The 20989-nt window shown below is 44.6% G+C and overlaps 1 long non-coding RNA gene across 1 annotated transcript; it reads left to right on the plus strand.

Annotated features, from left to right (window-relative positions):
* The first annotated feature begins 3526 nt into the window (after positions 1-3526).
* On the plus strand, positions 3527-5874 carry LOC127323237 (uncharacterized). The gene is made up of 3 exons (XR_011756717.1): positions 3527-4204; positions 4283-4355; positions 4833-5874. It is a non-coding gene; the product is annotated as an uncharacterized lncRNA (long non-coding RNA).
* The last annotated feature ends 15115 nt before the right edge of the window (positions 5875-20989 follow it).

The raw sequence follows: 20989 nt of genomic DNA on the forward strand, positions 1-20989 counted from the left end.
ATTCCTATTAGCATTATTATTTTTAATGAAATTCACATCAACATGCTCTTCTTGAGCAACCAATGAAGCTAAAGGAACATTATTAGGATCAACATTAGTCCTACCATTCACAAGCATAGACATAATAGCATCAATCTTATCACTCAAGGAGGAGGTTTCTTCAACATAATTTACCTTCTTACCTTGTGGAGCTCTTTCCGTGTGACATTCAGAGTAATTAATCATCATATCATCAAGAAGCTTTGTTGCGGCGCCTAGAGTGATGGACATAAAAGTACCTCCAGCAGCTGAATCCAATAAGTTCCGCGAAGAAAAATTAAATCCTGCATAAAAGGTTTGGATGATCATCCAAGTAGTCAGTCCATGGGTTGGGCAATTTTTAACCAAAGATTTCATTCTTTCCCATGCTTGGGCAACATGCTCATTATCCAATTGCTTAAAATTCATTATGCTACTTCTCAAAGATATAATTTTAGCAGGAGGATAATATCTACCAATGAAAGCATCCTTACATTTAGTCCATGAATCAATACTATTCTTAGGCAAAGATAGCAACCAATCTTTAGCTCTTCCTCTTAAGGAGAAAGGAAACAATTTTAATTTTATAATGTCACCACCTACATCCTTATACTTTTGCATTTCATATAGTTCAACAAAATTATTAAGATGGGCAGCAACATCATCAGAACTAACACCAGAAAATTGCTCTCTCATAACAAGATTTAGTAAAGCAAGTTTAATTTCAAAGAATTCTGCTGTAGTAGCAGGTGGAGCAATAGGTGTGCATAATAAATCATTATTATTTGTGCTTGTGAAGTCACACAACTTAGTATTTTCAGGAGTACCCATTTTAGCAATAGTAAATAAAGCAAACTAGATAAAGTAAACGCAAGTAACTAATTTTTTTTGTATTGTTAATATGGAGAATGCAAACAAGATAGTAAATAAAGTAAAACAAGTAACTAATTTTCTTTTGTATTTTGATGTAAGAAAGCAAACAAACCAGTAAATAAAATAAAGTAAAGCAAGACAAAAACAAAGTAAAGTGATTGGAAGTGGAAACTCCCCTTGCAGCGTGTCTTGATCTCCCCGGCAACGGCGCTAGAAAAAGAGCTGGCGTGCAGTTGACGTGGGAGTTAGAAATCTCTATGGTATAATTTTCCTTCACGTCCTCGGCAACGGCGCCAGAAAAAGATCTTGATACACGTACAACACGCGTCCGTTGGGAACCCCAAGAGGAAGGTGTGATGCGTACATCAGCAAGTTTTCCCTCAGTAAGAAACCAAGGTTATCGAACCAGTAGGATTCAAGAAGCACGTGAATGTTGATGGTGGCGGAGTGTAGTGCGGCGCAACACCAGGGATTCCGGCGCCAACGTGGAACCTGCACAACACAATCAAGATACTTTGCCCCAACGTAACAGTGAGGTTGTCAATCTCACCGGCTTGCTGAAAACAAAGGATTAGATGTATAGTGTGGAAGATGATGTTTGCGAAGAACAGTAAGAACAAGTATTGCAGTAGATTGTATTCGATGTAAAAGAATGGACCGGGGTCCACAGTTCACTAGTGGTGTCTCTCCAATAAGAAATAGCATGTTGGGTGAATAAATTACAGTTGGGCAATTGACAAATAAAGATGGCATGCCAATGCACATACATATTATGATGAGTAGTGTGAAATTCAATTGGGCATTACGACAAAGTACATAGACCGCTATCCAGCATGCATCTATGCCTAAAAAGTCCACCTTCGGGTTAGCATCCGCACCCCTTCCAGTATTAAGTTGCAAACAACAGACAATTGCATTAAGTATGGTGCGTAATGTAATCAACACAAATATCCTTAGACAAAGCATTGATGTTTTATCCCTAGTGGCAACAGCACATCCACAACCTTAGAACTTTACATCCTTTGTCCCAGATTAAATGGAGGCATGAACCCACTATCGAGCATAAATACTCCCTCTTGGAGTTACAAGTATCAACTTGGCCAGAGCCTCTACTAGCAACAGAGAGCATGCAAGATCATAAACAACACATAGATGATAGATTGATAATCAACATAACATAGTATTCCATTTTCATCGGATCCCAACAAACGCAACATGTAGCATTACAAATAGATGATCTTGATCATGATAGGCAGCTCACAAGATCTAACAATGATAGCACATGAGGAGAAGACAACCATCTAGCTACTGCTATGGACCCATAGTCCAGGGGTGAACTACTCACACATCACTCCGGAGGCGATAATGGCGATGAAGAGTCCTCCGGGAGATGATTCCCCTCTCCAGCAGGGTGCCGGAGGCGATCTCCTGAATCCCCCAAGATGGGATTGGCGGCGGCGGCGGCTCTGGAAGGTTTTCCGTATCGTGGCTCTCGGTACTGGGGTATTCGCGACGAAGGCTTTAAGTAGGCGGAAGGGTAGGTTTAGGGGTGACACGAGGGGCCCACACAACAGGGCGGCGCGGCCCCTCCTTGGCCGCGCAGCCTTAGTGTGGCGCCACCTCGTGGCCCCACTTCGTATCTCCTTCGGTCTTCTGGAAGCTTCGTGGAAAAATAAGACCCTAGGCGTTGATTTCGTCCAATTTCGAGAATATTTCCTTTGTAGGATTTCTGAAACCAAAAACAGCAGAAAACATCAACTGGCTCTTCGGCATCTTGTCAATAGGTTAGTGCCGGAAAATGCATAAATATGACATAAAGTGTGTATAAAACATGTGAGTATCATCATAAAAGTAGCATGGAACATAAGAAATTATAGATACGTTTGAGACGTATCACCCATTTGGGCCAAAATCGCGACAGGCTGGCATTGCCGGGGTGCTCCGACGGTAGTTCCGGACTCCCTGGTTTTACCCAAACAGCTGATACGAAAATCTTAAGAACTTTTGCATCCAGACTTCGATTTTGATTATCTTGGGCTCATTGAAATCACAACAACGAGCTCTACAACAATATGCATAGAAACATGTAACGGCCCTGGGTAGTACCCCTAATAGATTTGCTTTTTTTCTCTTTTATGCATCATCATGACATCATGCATCATATCATCCATGTTTTTACAAAATAAAATTATTTATATAAACCCTAGCTATTTTTCCCCTCATATGGTTTATTTGATAAACCTCCTCTTATCTTTCATTTAAGAAAACCATAAAACAAAACTATATTTTGCTATATAATTGTTGACTCTTATTTTATTTTCTATCCAACTCTGTTTTCAATATTCAGACCTTGTTTGAATCAATTGAAATCAGTTGCAAACAGTTTTTAAGAAGATTTTTTTTTTATAAAACCCCTAACCCTCTAAACCTGGGCCCTTTTCTGGCCTCTTTCTTCCCACAGGCGGCCCAGCTCCCACCTTCTTCCAGTCCAGCCCGAGCAGGCCCAACTTCCTTCCTTCCACCGGCCCATACCCCTTCTATGGAAAAAGACCTCCTCCTCCTGTCGTCATCCTCCACACGAGAGAAACACGAGACCCCCCGTGCTGTCACCACGCTCGCTCCCCCACCTGCTCCTTTCTCCCACTTTAAATCCCTCTCCATATCCCCACCAAACCCTAGCCTCCTTCCCCTTCTCACGCCGCCACCTCTCTCCCTCCTTACCCTCTTCTTTGTGAACAACCTTCTCACATAGAACCACCACATCCTCAACCTCGCTGATGCTGCCGGCCGCCCCACGACGAGCCAAGGGCACCGGGAGAAGCGCCTCGTCACCCTGTTCCTCCTACTGAAAGGAATCGTCCTGGAAGGCCCTGGAACGTCGTCATGTTCGCCGATTCCATCTCCGTCCACCGGCGTTCTTCTTCAAATTCCGGCTACCCTCGTCCACCTCCGGCCAAACCGAGCACACCTCCGGTTTCCCCAAGTCAAGGCGCACCTTCGACGCCCTCGCCCTCGTCCCGAATCGCCATGAACCGACAGATACGTGCTCGGCTGCAAGTATCCGCCATGGTTTCCTCAATCCCCGAGCTCCGCCGTGGTTGGCTCTAATAGGGCGCGACTCTGGTCCTCTTCAACATCTACACAGCAGCGCAGTGGTTTGACCCCTTCCTGCCGATCCGCACTTCACGAGTTCAAATCCCCACGGTGGCTGTTTTATTCCAACCTTTTCCTTCTTTTTTATTCAGATCTCAGGCAGCTATGCTTCACGTTACGCGGAGGCTTTGCAAAATCAAAGCAGCAGTCAGCCCAGCTGGTCCGTTCCTATAAATCCAAAAGTCTTGTGTTCAATTCCTGGGGAGGCCATTTAATTCCCATTCTTTTTCTGCTCCAGATCCACACATGGGCCTTGGCCCAGACCCACATCGCCCGCGTGGCCCGAAGCTAATCGTCGCCGCTGGCAGCTGGTCCGGTTTTCCCCCTTCTCAGTTCTCTTATTTTTGATTTGTAAAATCTTGCTAAAATCATATCTTCTAAACTATAATTCTAAATGCAAAGTGTTATATATGAATTTTGATCAGAAAAATATGAGAAACATTAATATGTCACCCATGCTTGCTGTTGCATTATGCATCATATAGTTGCATCATAGTTTGCATTATCACCCAATAGGCAACATATGGAATATGTGGGATATAAATTAATTGTTGTCCCGGTTCCATTTAATCTTGAGTAGCTCACCCATGCCATGCTTGCCATGCTAATCAATATTTAATATTGTAGGTAGAAAAATAACTCGAACCTAATAATTATTTTTCCGGACTTCGGTTCGCTTAATTTGGATAAGTGCATCGCATCATATCTGCCATGTCATGCATATCATATCATGATCATGCCGATTCTTTTTCCGTAGTAGTAAGATGTGCATCTGTTTGTTTTTGTAGCACTTTGCTTCTTCCCGAATAGGATCACGAAGTGGTGCGGTGAGATACGACGAGTTCTCAGGATGTTCCTCGACAATCTTTAACATGCAAGCATTTTCTAAACTCCTGTCTCTGCAGGAGTCGCTCACCTATTTTATTTTGCCTTCTCCCTTATGCTAGCCTTGAGTTGCGTTCTTGTCACGTGTCCTATCCACATGTTACCTCAAGCAGCCCATATTGCCTCCACCACCCTCTGATACGTCTCCAACGTATCTATAATTTCTGATGTTACATGCTTGTTTTATGACAATACCTACATGTTTTGTTCACACTTTATGATGATTTTATGCGTTTTTCGGAACTAACCTATTGACGAGATGCCGAAGTGCCAGTTCCTGTTTTCTGCTGTTTTTGGTTTCAGAAATCCTAGTAAGGAAATATTCTCGGAATTGGACGAAATCAACGCCCAGTATCTTATAATTCCACGAAGCTTCCAGAACACCGGAGAGGGGCCAGAGGAGAGGTCCAGGGCCACCACACGTGGAGGCGGCGCGGCCCAGGGGGGCGCCCCCTGTTGTATGGCTGCCCCAGACCCCCTCCGACTCCGACTCTCCGCCTATTTAAGCCTCCCTGACCTAAAAACTTCAGCGGAATAAGCCACGGTACGAGAAACCTTCTAGAGCCGCCGCCATCGCGAAGCCAAGATCTGGGGGACAGAAGTCTCTGTTCCGGCACGCCGCCGGGACGGGAAGTGCCCCCGGAAGGCATCTCCATCGACACCACCGCCATCTTCATCACCGCTGCTGTCTCCCATGAGGAGGGAGTAGTTCTCCCTCGAGGCTAAGGGCTGTACCGGTAGCTATGTGGTTAATCTCTCTCCCATGTACTTCAATACAATGATCTCATGAGCTGCTTTACATGATTGAGATTCATATGATGAGCTTTGTAATCTAGATGTCGTTATGCTATTCAAGTGGATTTTACTTATGTGATCTCCGGAGACTCCTTGTCCCACGTGTGTAAAGGTGACAGTGTGTGCACCGTGTGGGTCTCTTAGGCTATATTTCACAGAATACTTATTCACTGAGTTATGATTTGAGTTGGATGTCTCTATGAAATTGTGGTGTGTTAGTACCTCCTATGAATGCTCACAGTGATAGCGTGGGGTGTTTATTAGTACTTGGGAATACATCTTTAAGGTTTGCCTACATGATGAATTAGAGTTCGTTATCTTGCCAGAGAGTAATTCAGAATAGCATAGTGAAGTGCTTATTTATATCCCTTTATGATTGCAATGTTGAGAGTGTCCACTAGTGAAAGTATGATCCCTAGGCCTTGTTTCTAAGCATTGACACACCGTTTATTTACTGTTCCACTGCATGTTTACTTGCTGCCATATTTATTTCAGATTGCTATTACCACTCATATTCATCCATATTACTTGCATCTCACTATCTCTTCGCCGAACTAGTGCACCTATACATCTGACAAGTGTATTAGGTGTGTTGGGGACACAAGAGACTTCTTGTATCATGATTGCAGGGTTTCTTGAGAGGGATATCTTTGTCCTCTACCTCCCTGAGTTCGATAAACCTTGGGTGATTCACTTAAGGGAAAACTTGCTGCTGTTCTACAAACCTCTGCTCTTGGAGGCCAAACACTGTCTACAGGAAAAGAAGCGTGAGTAGACATCACCCTCCTACAGCCGTTGTTCGGTTATCGGGTTCGCCTTGCGAGTCGTAGTGCATGCTAGTGCGGTTTTATCTCGTTACCGTTATCACTATCTTATCGGGTTATCTGTTGGGGGATCATGACACATGGTTTATGGAAATATCTGTTAATAGTTGCTTAGCAAAGGCATCGGTGGGTCAGCTGCTTATTTTGTGACGGCTCACTTGTGTTGCCTAAATAACTTAGGACCCGAGTTCTTGTTATCTATTAAGAGACTGCATGCTCTAACCACACGTGGGTATGCTTACCGGGTCTCCCCTCGACCACTGCCAGAATCTGAAACTTTGCCCAGTGGCCACAAATAGTTTGAACATTTTGTTTCTGTCGGGCGTGCAAGCTTATTTATTTATGGTTAGATGATATGATGTTACTTTTGGGGCCTTGTACCTCGTTGTCTCGTGCATGTTCGTAGGTTGCGGAGCCGCTGCGAAGTGGTCATCCCGCTAGGCACTGACCGCCTAGTACGGTGACGCAATAGCTGAGTCCACTTCGGAGCACGGCCGGACTTCGATACGAGTTAAACTTAGTTAGGTGGCTTTCTGGACATTGTTGTCATGAAGGAGAGTGCGAGACGTGATGCTCCACCTTTTTGTCATTCGCCTTTGGAGTTGATCGTGCGTGTGGGCACATTTGGGCACCCCTGCAGGGTTAAATCTTTTCGAAAAGCCGTGTTCGCGGTTATGGATGACTTGGAGTGTATAACTCGACCATAGACAACTTACACCTGTTGTTCATTAATAATAACTTGCGTAGTAAGTTAGAACAACTTAAATAATAACTGGTTAAAACTTGTCAACCGTGTGAGTGCCTTTGTAAGTACTTCCTTAGCGAAGGGGGGAGAACATCTGCTGTGTTATGTTTGCAGAGTATAGAACTGTTAGTTTATGCGCTCTCTCACCTTCTCTGATGGACGAATGTTGTAGAGTGTCTCTATAGGTTTTTAGTTCTTGCGCGCTGCCGCTGAACCCACCATATTGCCTATGATGTTTCTCTTGCATCCTCTAAGTCCCCAGCGTGCCTCAAGTACAAAGGACGACTGGTTGACGAATGCATATACGTCTTTAAGTCTTGTTAAGTACGAACCCGTACTTATTGCTGCTTTGGGACATAACCGGGCAGGTATGAAGACATGTTCGATGACTATGACGTTAGCAAGGTTACTGTAACATCCCAAATTTTAATAAAAAGAAAGTTAGAAGAATTCCAGAGAGCAAAATTTCCAACCAACAAAAACTTTTTAAATTGCATATAGTGCCATGCATAGGACTTGTGCATTTGAGTGATATGCCATGATGATTGTTAATATGTGTATATGCCATACTCTAAAACCCTAATGTGATCATATGAAGATCACCAACCAAATAAATCAAAAAGAGGAAGAAATTCAAATAAAAGAAAAACCCTAAAACCCTCACATATGGCTCTATGCCATTTTTATAAATTTTGACCCTAGACCATTCTGATCTTCACCATTAGTTGAATAATGTTACTAAACACTTATTACAACTTTTGGAATCGAAGAAACACAAATCAAATGGATTTCAAATTCAAATTTGGCTCACATATGATAATGGTCAAATCTGCCAATTATAGTCTGATCACTACTTTGAGCCCCTGCATTTCAAAATTTTCAAACTAAACCTTGCTAACTCTTTGCACCTCAGCCAAGACAACATCAAGGTGAACACTTTTTGTAAAGATCACCATGCCAAATTCTTTGTAGATCAAATGCTATGCTCATCCAAACTTGACACTTTTTATTAAGTGGAACAATCTCACACTTGGCCAAATTTGCAATTCTTTGAATTCAACAATTCCACCACCACCTCTCATCATCTCTGGTCATTTAGAACTCAACGAAACACACACAATTCAAATCTTGCCACCATTTGAATTCACTCAAATTTGGACAAAATTCACAAATTACAAATATGGAACTATTTGACACTATTTGAAATAGTGATCTACCTAGCTCTAATCTACCCCAAACCTACTCTAAATGGTCCCCTGGTTCCCTCTCACTCTTAATGTGGCATAGTAACCCTAGGAGAGAGGAGGGCAAAGCTAGGACATGGCCATGCCGGCCATGTCGCCACCCCGACAACCTCCCCCTCTCCTCCTCCACTCACCGCCCTGGCCCTGGTGTCCAACGAAGCCACCGTGCTCACCTACCTCTCCTAGCACTGACCAGCTCGCCGTAGATGCCATAGCCTCGCCGGAGATCGCGTGCCACAGTCGCCCCTGGATGCCGCTCGCGTCGCGCGTGGACACGCACTGGACACGCGCCGTTCCACTCGCTCGCACTCGCTCTGGCCCCGCTTGCTAGCCGTTGAGCACCGCCGTGACACCACGACGCTGCCCGACACTCGCTCGACCAGACCTTGGACCACCGCTGCCGGAGACGGAGAAGAAAATCCCGCGAACGCCGCCGCTCGACATGGAAACAATGCGAGCGCCACAGACGCCGCCCGACCGCACCGTCGCCGCCATTAGCTTCGCCTGGACGTGTAGAGCACTGCCGCACCCTCTCCTAGCTCGACCGCTCGCCGGAATCGCCGCGCCCATGTCGACCACCACCCTGCCCCGCAACCCTCACTCGATTCTATAAATAGAGCGTTCCCTGGAAGCAACGGAGCACACCATCTCACTCCCCACCCTTCACCACCCCGCCTCGCACCGTTAGCCACCTCGATCATCGCCAGAGCAAGGCCAATCGCAAGCTCGGAGCCGCAGAAGCCCTGGAGAAATCGCCGACGATCCAGGCCACCTCGAGCTCCGCCACTGCTACCAGCCGCTTCGCCGTCGTCCACATCTACCTCGAGCACACTGCCCACCCTTGCTGGATCCACGGTGAGCTCTCCGACACCCAAGCTCGCCGCCAGACCTTTGGCATCTCGCCGGAGAAGAATATGACCCTGAGCCGTTAGATCAGGATCTAATCCAACGCTCCACTTTAAAACATACCGATTCGGGTTTTAATAGCCGCTAACACGCGGGACCCACCCTGTCAGCAAGCCCAAGCGCACTGGATGCATTACTGGGCCGATTTGCTGCGTTTGAATTGGTTTCGGCCCACTTAGCTTTCCCGCCGGCCCTTTTAATTGAAAACTTGTTTAATTAATTCAAATCAAATTCAAAACTGCACCCAACTTTGAAAATCCATAGAAACAGTTTGGCTTGGCCAAATTTAACAAATTTTATATTGTTGGAAAGCTATGAAAAAGATCTACAATATGCGACTGGTCCCATCTCCAAATTAGTTGTAGAATTAATCTGATAAAAAGAAGAAGGCAGGGACTTTTACCTAGTCAAATAATTATTAAAAATCAACCAAAATAGAAAATGGTGTGGTCACTTTGCATGATCATGCCCTAGTTTAATTAATGGACAATATGGCTAGTTTATGTAATTGATATTGTCCAAAACTATTATGCAAATCATATGAAGTATTATACTTCATTTAAATCTTGTCCCAAATGAATTCATGTGATGTTTGGACCCCTGGCCAAACTCTCTTATATGAATTACTTGGAGATTTAAATCATGTGTAGCATTACTAAATGGTATGAGGTGGTCTACCTCATTTAAATCATTTTCTCAAAGGATAATAATGAATGTTTGACTTAGGTCAATATAAGTTCATTGTATGATTGTGAGAAATTAAATCTTAAGAAGATTTCAATGAGAGGAAGTTATTTCTCAAGAACCCTATGGAAACTATCTTTAACATATTAATTAAAAGGAAGTTAATTCTCCTCAAGCAACACCACCAATGCACCATAATTAGATTAATTGTGTGCTTAGCATAGTTTGTGTGATTATATGTGATGTATGGAATAACCATTGAATTGGTTGAGTGATTATACTCGTATTTAAATTTAGACGCTAGCACCGGAGAATACACGGAGGAAGACGGTTGCTACCAAGAGGAGGAGGAGGAGAACTTTGAGAACTACCAAGGCAAGCTAATATTCTTGCAAAGTGCAAAGCCCTTTGGGGCAAGGCACCATAGTCTTACCTTTTCTTACCATAAGCCTATCCCAAGTTTATACCTTACAAGTTTTTACTTGTTTTCTCAAGAAGTTACTTTCATAGTTAACTTTGGTCAAAATGAAGAAGTTTACTAGAGTAGTAAAGTTAGTCTCAATCAAGCAAAGCAAGATAGCACCCCTCATGATTTAGAGCTAGTGCTAATGAATTAAAACTTGACTACTCTAGATGGGAACAAGGTGACTTGAATTGAATTTTGAAACCTTGGAATGATGAAGCATTCCATTGAATGATTTTTGAAGGTGAATATGACAAAGAGAAGATGGTGATTTTTGATAAACATGATATTGGTTTGAATGCGATACCTTTCCAATATTGAGTACCCCCACAATACCTGATTATGGGTAGGGCTTAACTGGAAGTTTATGCATCTTAGTATGGGTTCCCTCTGAACACACGTCATAGGGGTTATGCTTGAGGCTGCCTCCGTTGTTGAGAAATGGTGTGAATTGAGGTGAATTGTACGGCCAAGCCCTGTGCAGTTCCTAGGTTGACAGTTGGTCTTCACTGGGAGGCCAAGCTCATGGGGAGAGGTGCTCATACTTGGATTTGTAAGTGAAAGGTTATGGTTGATGATTCGCGTACTGTGTTACGATGATTCGGGGTAATCCCGACGGATGAAATCAAATGTTGTGGCACAAGTGTGCAACCTCTGCAGAGTGTAAATCTATTCGAATAGCCGCGTCCACGGTTACGGACGGTTGGAAAGGCCATACAGTTTCCGATGTCAACTTCTTGAAAATGAGGTTGAAATGAGATGGTGAAATGACTTGTGGTGAATTGAATTGAAATCACCACTTGAATGGTGGGAATGACATTAATGTTCCCACTTGAGTTAGTTAGCACATGACTAAGGTTTTACTCAAATACTTGTGAACTAAAATTGGCTTTATGCAAATAAACTAGAGCTTAGCAAACCTTACTAGAAATGTCTAGCACTTACACTAGTATTAGTTTGCGAGTACTTGAAGTACTCACGGCTTTGTCCCTGGCAATTCAAATGGCCAGAGTATGAAGATGAACAAGGAGATGACCAGCAGGACGCCTATGACAACTAGAGTCTTCCAACGTCAAGAGATGGCCTGTGGACTAAAGAGTCCTTGTATCTTACGCTTCCGCTATGAACTTGTGTTTGTTCGTTGATCGATAGATCAACTATTCGTGTAATATGGATCATGTGATTCCAATTTGTAAGACATTATGGTTTGTAATGATTGATGACTGTGATACTTAACTATTATGCCTCGCAACAACAATATTCCTGGGATTGCGATGTATGACATAATAGGCATCCGGACTTAAAAACCCGGGTGTTGACAAGTTGGTATCAGAGCCATTATTTGACCTTAGAAGACCTTAGTTAGAATGGGCGTTCTGAAAAACTTAACTTTGAAATCAAATGAAGAAAATATTTGTGAAAATTTACTTACACTCTTGCCTTTGAGATTTTGCCAAAATTTGATGAATCATGTTCTATCTTATTTGAATCTACTTAAAATTTTGCCACACTTTGCACTCTCTAACTTACTCATCCAATTCTCTTTCAGATGGATCCGAATGAACCCATCAACACCAAGTTTTACCAGCTTGGGAACGAAGGGAGCATGATCTTCGAGCACGACCTCAACGCCCTTTCGGACTTCCTCGAACGCCCACACCCTGAGTTCCACGGGATTCAGGTGGACGACACTCCTGGAGGAGAGTTGCAGTGGATCATCACCGCTGACTTGAGGGGCAAGATGGAGCCTCCCACCTTGGAGAGGATCCTCTTCTCCTTCCGTGAGAGCAACTGGCTCGACGGACTCGCACGTGGCCTTCAGGAGGCACTTGCGCGCCTCTGTGGACAGAACGTGGTGCGCATCCTCGCTTCGCGCTTCGGGCATCTCGTGAGGCGTGATGCCATGGGAGTGCCCATGGAGCTGCAGCCGCACCCGCAGCTGAGGCACCATGCTGAGCACCTGGACTTCATGCTCTACCAGACTCAGAAGGACCTCGACGCCACTCGTACTTACGCGAACCAGACCCATGCTCACATTGTCGAGCAGGGTGAGGCGATCAAGCTACTCAACAACGACCGCAAGAGCCTTCGCCAGCAGCGTGCCAAGAAGGACGCTACGATTGTGCGCCTTCGCGCCAAGATCGCGTCTCTTGAGGCCCACTGTCAAGGCCCAGGAGGATCAGATTAGAGAGCTGGAGGATGACGACGGATGTATCGACCTTCAGGGAGGAGGAGCCTTCCTGAGTGACGACGACGACTTTGAGGAGGACGAGTTCACCGAGGAGGACTACGAGTTCCTGGAGGCAAGAACTGACGACTACATCCCTATCGACGTCGAGGATGAGGAGTAGTTGCACTAGTTTCACTTATGTAGGTGTGAGTTGTATCCCGTCCTTTGTATCGTAGCATGAGAATGGTTCTTAAAACCATGGTAGTGTGAGTGTGTTAGTTTGTAATGTGTGTTGAATGAATAAATGAATGTATGTTTGTCATGAAAAGATTACAAGTTTCAAATGTTTTCAAACTTACTCAAAATAAACCATAGAAATGTTCCCCCTTATCTCATGATCTTCTCTATCTTCAGATGGCCCCTCCCAATCGCACCAATGATGCGATGATGCAACTGCTGCAAACCCTGCTTGCCGACAGGGAGACAGAAAGAGCTGAACGCCAAGCCAACATCGCAGCCTTGCAGAACATTGCCAACCAAGGCCCTAGAAATCATGACCACCCCGGATCCAAGCTCAAGAACTTTCAGAACACCAACCCTCCGGTGTTTAGCAAGACGGAGGAACCACTCGACGCCGACGACTGGCTCCAGACTATGGAGAATAATTTGGAAGTAGCCGGAGTGGAAGCCAACGAGAAGGTCTTGTTTGCAACCCACTATCTCGCCGGACCAGCCCGCGCTTGGTGGACAAGCACCCGTGCCATGAACGGAGGTCAGTTCATGACTTTGGAGGATTTCAAGCTAAAGTTCAGCAAGTACCATGTACCCCCGGGTCTTATCAAAAAGATGAGGGATGAGTTCTGTGAACTGAAGCAAGGTCACATGACGGTGGTAGAATACCGCGACAAGTTCCTTACACTGTCAAGGTACGCCCCCGACGAGACCGACACCACCGAGAAGAGGAAGGAGAGGTTCTTGAACGGACTGCATGATGAGATGCAGACTGTCCTCGTCAACATCCCCCTGGAGATCCCCAGTTTTGTTTGTGGACAAGAAGGATGGTGGAAATCGTTTATGTACGGACTATCGTAAACTTAACGATGTCACCATAAAAAAAAATACCCCCTACCCAAGATAGAAGACTTGTTTGATCAACTAACCGGAGCCAAAGTTTTCTCCAAGATAGACCTTAGAACTGGATATCATCAGCTGAAGATCCGAGCCACCGACATTCCAAAAACTGCCTTTACCACCAGATATGGGTTGTATGAGTACAACGTCATGTCGTTTGGACTGACCAATGCCCCCGCTTATTTCATGAATCTCATGAATAAGATCTTCATGAACTTTTTGGAAAAGTTTGTCGTTGTCTTCATCAATGACATTCTGGTATACTCCAAATCCGAAGAGGAACATGAACATCAATTGGAGACTGTCCTAGAAACCCTTAGATACCACAAGTTGTATGCCAAGTTCAGCAAGTGTGAGTTTTGGTTGGAGGAAGTTGGATTCCTGGGACACATCTTGTCTGCAGGAGGAATTGCCGTAGATCCCTCCAAGATCAAAACCGTTATGGAATGGCAAGCCCCAACCACCCAAACCGAGGTCCGCGCTTTTCTTGGATTAGCCGGATATTATCGCAGATTTGTAGAAGGCTTTTCGAGTATCGCTCGACCAATGACCCAACTGCTAAAGAAGGACAAGAAGTTTGAATGGACCGACAAATGTGAAGAGAGCTTTCAACAGCTCAAGAGTAGACAGACAACAGCCCCAATCCTGATCATGCCAGATATCGCCAAGCCCTTTGACGTATATTGCGATGCCTCCAAGACTGGTCTTGGATGTGTGCTTATGCAAGAAGGCAAAGTTGTATCCTACCTTTCAAGACAGTTAAAACAACATGAACAGAACTACCCAACCCATGACCTCGAGCTTGCAGCCGTGGTCCTAGCCTTGAAAGTTTGGCGTCATTACCTTATGGGTAATCGATGCGAGATCTACTCCGACCACAAGAGCCTGAAATATATCTTCACCCAGAAGGAGCTGAACATGAGACAACGCCGATGGATTGAATTGATCAAGGATTACGACATGGAGATTCACTACCACCCCGGCAAGGCCAATGTGGTAGCGGATGCTTTGAGTCGACTGCCGTGTCAGTTGAACTCCATGCTCGCAACCGAGCAGCCCAGCTTGTATCAAGAGTTTGAACAGTTTCTCCTAGAACTTGTTAGTGAAGGATTCCTAGCCAGCATAGAACTGCAACCCACCTTGGTTAGCCAGATCAAGGAAGCCCAGAAGGACAACGCTAGCATCGACGGAATCAAGAAACAGATAGCTGCAGGAAAAGCCCCTGGATTCACCGTAGATGAAGCCGGAGTTCTTTGGTACAAAGAACGCCTCTGCGTACCATCGGACTCAGACTTGAAGCAAGTCATCCCGCGAGAAGCCCATGACACCCTTTACTCAATCCACCCCAGAGATACCAAGATGTATCAAGACCTGAAGGAGCAATTTTGGTGGCATGGAATGAAGAGAGAAATCGGCAGCTACATCGCCAAGTGTGACATCTGTCAGAGAGTCAAGGCAGAACATCAACGACCCGCCGGACTACTACAACCATTGCAGATTCCAGAATGGAAGTGGGACTCCGTAGGAATGGACTTTATCACCGGACTGCCCAAATCCAGCAAAGGCAATGATTCAATATGGGTAGTTGTCGATAGACTGACCAATGTAGCCCATTTCATCACCGTCAAGACCACATACCAAGGCCCAAAGTTAGCGGAATTGTACATTTCCAGAATAGTCTCCCTGCACGGAACCCCGAAATCGATAGTATCAGATAGAGGATCCCAATTCACCTCGAGATTCTGGCAGAAGGTGCACGAAGGACTAGGAACCCGTCTGAATTTCAGCACCGCCTATCACCCTCAGACCGACGGACAGACTGAGAGAGTCAACCAGATATTGGAGGACATGCTGAGAGCATGTGTACTGGAATATGGATCCAAGTGGGAAGACTGCTTACCTTACGCAGAATTCTCTTACAACAACAGCTATCAAGCTAGCCTACAGATGGCTCCCTTTGAAGCCTTGTACGGAAGGAAATGCCGTACCCCCCTGAACTGGTCGGAAGTTGGAGAAAGCCAAGTTTTTGGCCCAGACGTTCTTCGAGAAGCCGAAGAGAAAGTGCACAAGATTCGCGAGTACCTCAAGATGGCGCAATCAAGACAGAAGAGCTACGCCGACAAGAGACGCCGAGAGATGACCTTTGAGATCGGAGACTTCGTCTATCTCAAGGTATCCCCCTTGAAAGGAATGCAGAGATTCCAGTTGAAAGGAAAGCTCGCACCCCGATATGTCGGACCCTTCAAAGTTCTGAGTCGCTGAGGCGAAGTATCTTATCAACTGGAGCTACCAGAAGAAATGTCGGCTGTGCACGACGTGTTTCATATCTCACTCCTCCGGAAGTGCCTTGAAGTCCCTGAGAAGACCGAAGTGTTCAAGAACATCGATCACCGATCGGTGGATATCAACCAGGACCTGACATACCGCGAAGTGCCGATTCGCATCCTGGTGGAAGCTTACCGAACCACCCGCACCCGAAGCATCAAGTTTCTGAAGATACAGTGGAGCAATCATACTGAAGATGAAGCCACCTGGGAACGCGAAGACTTCATGAAGAAGGAGTACCCATATCTCTTTAGTACCTAACTTTCTTTTCGATCTCGGGACAAGATCTTTTGTAAGGGGGAAGGGTTTGTAACATCCCAAATTTTAATAAAAAGAAAGTTAGAAGAATTCCAGAGAGCAAAATTTCCAACCAACAAAAACTTTTTAAATTGCATATAGTGCCATGCATAGTACTTGTGCATTTGAGTGATATGCCATGATGATTGTTAATATGTGTATATGCCATACTCTAAAACCCTAATGTGATCATATGAAGATCACCAACCAAATAAATCAAAAAGAGGAAGAAATTCAAGTAAAAGAAAAACCCTAAAACCCTCACATATGGCTCTATGCCATTTTTATAAATTTTGACCCTAGACAATTCTGATCTTCACCATTAGTTGAATAATGTTACTAAACACTTATTACAACTTTTGGAATCAAAGAAACACAAATCAAATGGATTTCAAATTCAAATTTGGCTCACATATGATAATGGTCAAATCTGCCAATTATAGTCTGATCACTACTTTGAGCCCCTGCATTTCAAAATTTTCAAACTAAACCTTGCTAACTCTTTGCACCTCATCCAAGACAACATCAAGGTGAACACTTTTTGTAAATATCACCATGCCAAATTCTTTCTAGATCAAATGCTATGCTCATCCAAAGTTGACACTTTTTATTAAGTGGAACAATCTCACACTTGGCCAAATTTGCAATTCTTTGAATTCAACAATTCCACCACCACCTCTCATCATCTCTGGTCATTTAGAACTCAACCAAACACACACAATTCAAATCTTGCCACCATTTGAATTCACTCAAATTTGGACAAAATTCACAAATTACAAATATGGAACTATTTGACACTATTTGAAATAGTGATCTACCTAGCTCTAATCTACCCCAAACCTACTCTAAATGGTCTCCTGGTTCCCTCTCACTCTTAATGTGTCATAGTAACCCTAGGAGAGAGGAGGGCAAAGCTAGGACATGGCCATGCCGGCCATGTCGCCACCCCGACAACCTCCCCCTCTCCTCCTCCACTCACCGCCCTGGCCCTGGTGTCCAACGACGCCACCGTGCTCACCTACCTCTCCTAGCACCGACCAGCTCGCCGTAGACGCCATAGCCTCGCCGGAGATCGCGTGCCACGGTCGCCCCTGGATGCCGCTCGCGTCGCGCGTGGACACGCACTGGACACGCGCCGTTCCACTCGCCCGCACTCGCTCTGGCCCCGCTTGCTAGCCGTTGAGCACCGCCGTGATAGCACGACGCCGCCAGACACTCGCTCGACCAGACCCTGGACCGCCGCCGCCGGAGACGGGGAAGAAAATCCCGTGAACGCCGCCGCTCGACATGGAAACAATGCGAGCGCCACAGACGCCGCCCGACCGTGTCGTTGCCGCCATTAGCTTCGCCTGGACGTGTAGAGCACTGCCGCACCCTCGCCTAGCTCGACCGCTCGCCGGAATCGCCGCGCCCATGTCGACCACCACCCTGCCCCGCAACCCTCACTCGATTCTATAAATAGAGCGTTCCCTGGAAGCAACGGAGCACACCATCTCACTCCCCACCCTTCACCACCTCGCCTCGCACCGTTAGCCACCTCGATCGTCGCCGGAGCAAGGCCAATCGCAAGCTCGGAGCCGCGGAAGCCCTGGAGAAATCGCCGACGATCCAGGCCACCTCGAGCTCCGCCACTGCTACCAGCCGCTTCGCCGTCGTCCACATCTACCTTGAGCACACTGCCCACCCTTGCTGGAGCCACGGTGAGCTCTCCGACCCCCTAGGCTCGCCGCCAGACCTTCGGCATCTCGCCAGAGAAGAAGATGACCCTGAGCCGTTAGATCAGGATCTAATCCAACGCTCCACTTTAAAACATACCGATTCGGGTTTTAATAGCCGCTGACATGCGGGACCCACCCTGTCAGCAAGCCCAAGCGCACTGGATGCGTTACTGGGCCGATTTGCTGCGTTTGAATTGGTTTCGGCCCACTTAGCTTTCCCGCCGGCCCTTTTAATTGAAAACTTGTTTAATTAATTCAAATCAAATTCAAAACTGCACCCAACTTTGAAAATCCATAGAAACAGTTTGGCTTGGCCAAATTTAACAAATTTTATATTGTTGGAAAGCTATGAAAAAGATATACAATATGCCACTGGTCCTATCTCAAAATTAGTTGTAGAATTAATCTGATAAAAAAGAAGAAGTCATGGACTTTTCCCTAGTCAAATAATTATTAAAAATCAACCAAAATAGATATTAAGTTAGTTACAACTCCAATAGCTCACATTTGACTTACACTAATTGTTTATGCAAGAAAATGGTGTGGTCACTTTGCATGATCATGCCCTAGTTTAATTAATGGACAATATGGCTAGTTTATGTAATTGATATTGTCCAAAACTATTATGCAAATCATATGAAGTATTATACTTCATTTAAATCTTGTCCCAAATGAATTCATGTGATGTTTGGACCCCTGGCCAAACTCTCTTATATGAATTACTTGGAGATTTAAATCATGTGTAGCATTACTAAATGGTATGAGGTGGTCTACCTCATTTAAATCATTTTCTCAAAGGATAATAATGAATGTTTGACTTAGGTCAATATAAGTTCATGTATGATTGTTTGAGAAATTAAATCTTAAGAAGATTTCAATGAGAGGAAATTATTTCTCAAGAACCCAATGGAAACTATCATTTACATATTAAATCAAAGGAAGTTAACTCTCCTCAAGCAACACAACCAATGCACCATAATTAGATTTGTTGTGTGCTTAGAATAGTTTGTGTGATTATATGTGATGTATGGAATAGCCATTGAATTAGTTGAGTGATTATACTCGTATTTAAATTTAGACGCTAGCACCGGAGAATACATGGAGGAAGACGGTTGCTACCAAGAGGAGGAGGAGGAGAACTTTGAGAACTACCAAGGCAAGCTAATATTCTTGCAAAGTGCAAAGCCCTTTGGGGCAAGGCACCATAGTCTTACCTTTTCTTACCATAAGCCTATCCCAAGTTTATACCTTACAAGTTTTTACTTGTTTTCTCAAGAAGTTACTTTTCTAGTTAACTTTGGTCAAAATGAAGAAGTTTACTAGAATAGTAAAGTTAGTCTCAATCAAGCAAAGCAAGATAGCACCCCTCATGATTTAGAGCCAGTGCTAATGAATTAAAACTTGACTACTCTAGATGGGAACAAGGTGACTTGAATTGAATTTTGAAACCTTGGAATGATGAAGCATTCCATTGAATGATTTTTGAAGGTGAATATGACAAAGAGAAGATGGTGATTTTTGATAAACATGATATTGGTTTGAATGCGATACCTTTCCAATATTGAGTACCCCCACAATACCTGATTATGGGTAGGGCTTAACTGGAAGTTTATGCATATTAGTATGGGTTCCCTCTGAACACACGTCATAGGGGTTATGCTTGAGGCTGCCTCCATTGTTGAGAAATGGTGTGAATTGAGGTGAATTGTACGGCCAAGCCTTATGCAGTTCCCAGGTTGACAGTTGGTCTTCACTGGGAGGCCAAGCTCATGGGGAGAGGTGCTCATACTAGGATTTGTAAGTGAAAGGTTATGGTTGATGATTCGCGTACTGTGTTACGATGATTCGGGGTAATCCCGACGGATGAAATCAAATGTTGTGGCACAAGTGTGCAACCTCTGCAGAGTGTAAATCTATTCGAATAGCCACGTCCACGGTTACGGACGGTTGGAAAGGCCATACAGTTTCCGATGTCAACTTCTTGAAAATGAGGTTGAAATGAGATGGTGAAATGACTTGTGGTGAATTGAATTGAAATCACCACTTGAATGGTGGGAATGACATTAATGTTCCCACTTGAGTTAGTTAGCACATGAATAAGGTTTTACTCAAATACTTGTGAACTAAAATTGGCTTTATGCAAATAAACTAGAGCTTAGCAAACCTTACTAGAAATGTCTAGCACTTACACTAGTATTAGTTTGCGAGTACTTGAAGTACTCACGGCTTTGTCCCTGGCTATTCAAATGGCCAGAGTATGAAGATGAACAAGGAGATGACCAGCAGGACGCCTACGACAACTAGGAGTCTTCCGACGTCAAGCGTTGGCCTGTGGACTAAAGAGTCCTTGTATCTTACGCTTCCGCTATGAACTTGTGTTTGTTCGTTGATCGATAGATCAACTATTCGTGTAATATGGATCACGTGATTCCAATTTGTAAGACATTATGGTTTGTAATGAATGATGACTGTGATACTTAACTATTATGCCTCGCAACAACAATATTCCTGGGATTGCGATGTATGACATAATAGGCATCCGGACTTAAAAACCCGGGTGTTGACAGTTACCCTTCCGGCTTGGCCTGGGCAGGGTTATGGACGCCACTGGTTATCTTCAGGACTCTTAATCCAATTTGTATCTTGTCCGTACTCGGGCATATTTGATCTTCTGTATGATTTGGATCTTTGTATTGTATATTTGTATCTTGACTTCTTGGAGTCGTTGTTGTAATATCTGTTTCTTGTGGGCTCTATT

This window comes from Lolium perenne, chromosome 4, assembly GCF_019359855.2.
Source record: "Lolium perenne isolate Kyuss_39 chromosome 4, Kyuss_2.0, whole genome shotgun sequence".
Classification (NCBI taxonomy): Eukaryota; Viridiplantae; Streptophyta; class Magnoliopsida; order Poales; family Poaceae; genus Lolium; species Lolium perenne.